A 6,000-nucleotide genomic window follows, 5' to 3' on the forward strand; every position below is an offset into this window, starting at 1 on the left:
AAATACCTAATTTTTCTGACATTTGTATGTACCCTAAGGGTCTTTGCGCTGTTGTTTTACTCTTAAAAAAAGAGATCAAAGCAGCGGTACCTTAAGGATTAAAGGCATCACCAGCGACAAATTTGCTCTCACTAATCCTAAACTGCACCAGTCAGTTTTAAACTATTGACAACATTGCTCAAATTCCACTCCTGGTGCTGACTGTGGAAAGACCCCACAGGTGAATTCATGACTGAGAGGCCTTACTGAAGACTAACATATCTTGAGGCGAAGACAAGAAGGTAACCTGTTATTTCCTTCTGTAAAAAAAAAAAAGAAACACCTCACCATGGCAAAATTCTGAAATTCAGCAAGACACTATGTAAGCAAGAAAAGTTGTTCATTTATTTTGAAAATAAAACCTTATGTCAGTATCAAGCAGTCCCCTGACTTTTCTGGGCCTTGGTACTTAACCAACCTGGTCATAGCCCAGCAGAGATTTTATTTCACATTTCCACCCATGACACGCGCACATGTAAGCAAGAAGAACATAAAATAGATTGGAAAAAAAGAGCCTTTGGCTGTGGCCCAAACTCCGGCTATATCAGTTAGACTTTGCTGCCACATGGCATATGGTACAAGACAAACTGTCAGCCTTTTTCCCTCCTGTCTGTGCTTGCTAAGAGATGACAGGAGCAAGAGCATGTTCGTTTCCCAGCAGCAGGCATCAGGCAGGCTTAGCTGTGATTTGGGGGGAAAAGGGGAGAAAGGCAACGCATCTTGCTGTGGCGAGCTGTGTTGTGTCTGCATGGCTGGGCGTGGGAGGGGGGTGCACAGTAGCTGCGGGGGACAGTGCGGTGCCTGCGATTGTGAGGAAACCGCAAATTGATCAAATTGTGGAGGCAAGACTTTAGGCCTATTATCTGGGTCATGTCAATGTCTTTCTGGTCTCCAGTTGGTCATCGAGGCTAGTAAAGTGTACATGTTTGTTGTGAAGAATCCAAGCCATAAATACTAAAACAGAAATTTTTGTATGTGTGTGTCTAGGCAAACCTTCATGCACATGTTGTGTACACTATGCCTCTGCAACAAATAGATCTAACAAACACCAAACAAAGTCTCCATTAGCGCCCAAGTGACACCTCCCAGCAATTTGTTTTGAAGTTCACTTTGAGGTCAAATCCTGCAAATCGACAGTCTTAAACCATTACTGGCCCTTATTTATCCAGCTTTTTTAAAATAAACTTCCCCAGTTTTCTTTGCAGAATTAAAAAAAAAACTACTAAGGGGACAAGTTGCCATTTTCATATATGCAATCTGACATCTACAAGTCACATTGTGCCCCTATCAGAAGTGATCACCGAGCCAAGCCTCTATCAGAGCTGACTTCAGCAGAGCATATCGTCGCTATTAGCCTAGCATGGTGCGTGATCTGTGCCTTGTCTTGCTGCTGAGGGTGCTGTCCCATGCAGTTTAGGAACACATGCGTGAGCGTGGGCATCACCATCACTTGTCACCAAGCTTCTGTCATAGTCCCCAGAGTTTCAGTGACTCCCTGCGGTCTCTGTCACTCTCTGTGGCTGCAAACAGCTGGTCTCCTGGTCTCCAGAGCCATTGCAATGCTAATAAATACACACACACACACACACACACACACGCGCGCACACACACGCACACACAGCCTGGATAGCAGACCCAAAATCCCACCTTACCACCTAATGTCAAAGAGGTTCCAGGTACTGAACAACCCAATTCCTTGTAAATCAGCAGTGCTGATATTAGCTGTTGAAGAGTAAATGGCCATTATGAATCCTCAACACTCTGGCACGTTGTGACCTGCCTTCTCTGGTGAGGTATGTTGCACTGTGTGTGGGAAACACATACACACATGTACATGCATGGACGCTGGCTGCTCTGTGTGTGGGCCATGTTTGCCATCACTTAGTGACAGGTCAGACTCCCATAGTGTGATCAAACAGCAGCCTCAACTCTCTAGAGTTCCTGCAACACTCTGCTTGGCGAAGAGTGGACAATAAAAACAAGAGTAGTGGGCTTTCATCACAGGCTTTGGTGAAACCTGGCCTCGTCTGGCTCACTCACTTGGCCTATTTTTGTAAAGGTTAAGCTGAAAAATGTACACTAAATCTAACTGGGAGCTGAGAATCGCTCGTTAGACCCTGCACACCAGACTATGTTAAAGTTGTTAAGTGCATTAAAAAAAGGTTCCATTATGACCATTATGATCATTGCTAAGACAAAGTCATAAGGGAATGTTCGAGTTTGTGGTTCAGACAAGCTGACAAGCGATCAAAGTAGTTGTAAACCAAACACTTAAACACGTTTATAAAACCCTGCTTATTTGGAAGTAAAACCAAAAGCGATCCATCCTCTGAAATAACAAGAACAACCTAAAAAAAAAGTTATAGTGTCCATTGGTCAGTGTGGAACCAAGGACTCAGTTGGAAAACAATTAAAAAGCAATTGGCTTCTTCTGTAGGATCCTGTCATCACCGGTGTTAACTGTAACCTAATTATTGAAAATAATGTTCATATAGTGTGAACCCTCCTGCTTGGTCACCCCCTCTGCTTCTCTCTGTGTTAAATACAGAGGAGACATGCACTTTGAAACTGTTGACAATATTTTGCTGAACGTCTACCACTCAATGCGAGTGGATGATATATTCCAACTTGTGCAAACAGCGCTGATTAGCTCTATAAAACTTCAGGGTAAACTGGCCAAAGCCAGTCAGCCAGGAGTTATTGGAGCAAGGAGGGGGGCCCTATCTGTAGTACTATCAGCCCCGGCCCCTGTCCTCCACTAATGGAATTGTCCTCCACCCAAGGCTGTGTATTACCATAGATCTGTGGGATAGTCTCAACCCAACAGGAGAGCCCACTGATTTAATTAAGGCGCCCTTTTTGACTCACTTACAGCACAACAACATCAAGACAGGCAAGTTCAGACATATAGCAAATAAATAAACAGGGGCCTCCTTTGGAAATGGGATGTGAGGATCAGTCAGTGTGTGTCTATCTATGACTAGGCTGATTATTCAAATACACTTTGCCTTTTAGTCTACCAATGAAACCAGAAAGGACAAGTAGTTGATGTTGTGTTAGCCCGGTCATTCCTCTGTGTGCAAAACATAGGATGTTTGCTTTTATGAGAAACTATCGCAAGGTTCTGTACATTATTAAGATGCATTCTGAATTGGGTATTCATTTTTGGAGCCCCCCCCTAACCCGCCCCATCATTGCCCTGAAAGAGACATTTGTGAAACATTTATTAAAAGTGAGCAGATCAAAACATCTTTATGTAATGTCTAGCTCTCTCTATTGTGTATCCGACAATGTGACTTCTATAAATATACCCCTGTTACACAGAAACTCCCTTTTTCTTCAGACTTTGTTTTCAGCTGGCTGCCTGCCAAATGTGAGTGACAACTAACAAAACAAAAGGCTACAGACAATGAGACAATGCAATTTAATACTTTCCACTTGGAATCGATTGTTACACCTTAGGGTGCAATGTTTTAAGATTATGCTTTATTCAAGAGTTTAATATATTATTTTTGAAGAAACAGCACATTTTTGTTCATGCTGTCATGCACTTCAACAAAGCAGTGGCCACAATCTGGCTGTCAGCAGAATTTGGACTGCATCTGGACCTGCTTTATTACATCAGTGGTGTGAATTGTATGGATTGTCAAGAGTTTAGAATCAATTACTTTCTTCTGTCTGCATTCAATCGTAGTCTTTATTCAGACACATACAAGTCCTGCCCTGCAGTCTTATATGTCTAGGGCGAGTCAATCTAATCTATCTATTTATTAAATTCTCGTTCAGCTCCAAAATTTGACTCACTTGTAGTATCAAACACAGTATCACATTAAGTTATATATTCCCCTTGTAAAATGATAATTCTGCCCATATAAACAAAAACTTAGTTGCATACCAGTGCAATATCTGTGTGGGCTGGGCGGGCGGGCAGCTGACGTGCCTCTGGCTCCATGTTATGAGCTCCTGGACCATGGTGTCATTACCTACACCTAATGAAGTTAGAGCAGGGCTGGAGCTACAGGGCAACAACTCCCTGTAGACTGCTGGGTCTGGGTCTGCCATGGCCCACACACACGGAAAGACATACACACATAGACTCACACGCAAATATCTGCACAGGCACACATGAATCCTCGCTGGGGATGTTATTTAATCTTTTGTTACAGACTACAGCATGTTAGAAGGTGCAAGAAACCCATTTTCCATTCTTTGTTCTCTTTTTACCTTAATTGGAGCAGTGGACTGATGCTTTAAACACTGTCTGCTGGGTGGTTCGGTAAAGTTTCAATGTCTCTGTGTCATGGTAAAAGCACATGAAGTCCTCTCGGCCACCCTGGAGCACTCGTTGGCTTAACTTTAAAAAAGCCCAGGCAACGCAATTATCTTTTATGACCTGCCAGAAATCATTGGCTGTGGGGAGGCTGTGGAGGTCCTCATTTGGGGTCTTGGAGAGCAAGGGGACAGGTTGTCACCTGAGTCGTTCTCGGTTTCTCAAGCTCACCAGCTAGTTTCTTGAACAAAACATTTGTCTGCTACATTTTTCCAGACCACACATACAAGTAACCCAATTTGGTTTCACAGCAAAACATTAAATAGTACAAAAATCAAAAAACAAAAAAAACAATAATTCATTCAGGCAGACCATCAGTGTGTGTGCTTACCTTAACCCTTCTACATGGTTCATTCCAATTACTCCATCTCATTCTCAGACCTATATAAGGAAAGGTTCCTGTCTCTCTGATACCTTCAGATGTCTTTGTTCATGGCGCCAGTAAAAAACTTCTACACATTATATGACACAACCACATAATTAGTGTGTAATAAATGGATTGTACATGTTACACATATAACTGTGAAATCAGGTAGTGTCAGAGTGCCAGCTTTGTCTAACATGGGTACAACTTTACGAGTTTAAACTTAATGAGTTTCAATTAAGATTATAGCTTTTTATTATGGTCGCTGGAGGCTCTAGTAGGAAAGTTGAATAAAGAAAATGTATCAATATCTTGCACAAGTATTGCACGCATTTTTAGAAGTAATAAGACTCGATGCAGAATTGGGAAGATACAGATTTATAAGCAGGGATTATTTGTAAATAAATTGGATGTTGATTGCTACAATGCAAATGAGCCCCCTAAAATTCAGACATCTGCTCTCCAGGTATGATACTTGGTCTTTTCTCTTTATGGCCTAATTACTGAAAGTGGAATTAAGTCTGACCGTGAACAATGAAACATTTGTTGTCTCTCAAAATAGTATGTCATCATTGACTAATCTTGTCTCATTATTGCTCGAGCTTGCAAGAAACATAATTAAATGTGTAATGACAACAGTAACTTCCAGGAATCAGGTGCCATATAAAGCTCAAACTGAGGATAACATTTAGTTTCAACACTAAAACGTAGTGTAACCCTAAAGGCAGAAATTAGAACATGCATCCTTTTTTAGCAGAGGGGGCGCGCTCCTTTACAGAAACAGATTCAATCAAATTGTGCACAATTCTGGTTTCCACCTCCACCTTCATCAGATGAAAATATAACACAGATGATTTGAAACTGATTTTTATTTGATTCTATTATTGATTTCATTTTCATTTTTGTGCGTATACAGTAACGCTACATGCTTCTTGTGGTGTGTGCATATATTATTTATCCTGTAAGAGTGATGCTGAGGGCCAGCAGAGTAAATCTAAGAGTTTGTCTTCAAATGTGGAATTTGTGTGTGTGTGTGTGTGTGTGTGTGTGTGTGTGTGTGTGTGTGTGTGTGTGTGTGTGTGTGTGTGTGTGTGTGTGTGTGTGTGTGTGTGTATGTCTGTGTGGCTATGTGTGTTTATATGCAGAGGTGTCAAGTAACGAAGTACAAATACTTCGTTGCCTTACTTAAGTAGAAATTTTGGTTATCTATACTTCACTGGAGTAATTATTTTTCAGACGACTTTTTACTTTTACTCCTTACATTTTT

This window comes from Cololabis saira, chromosome 11 (genome assembly GCF_033807715.1).
Source record: "Cololabis saira isolate AMF1-May2022 chromosome 11, fColSai1.1, whole genome shotgun sequence".
Taxonomy (NCBI): domain Eukaryota; kingdom Metazoa; phylum Chordata; class Actinopteri; order Beloniformes; family Belonidae; genus Cololabis; species Cololabis saira.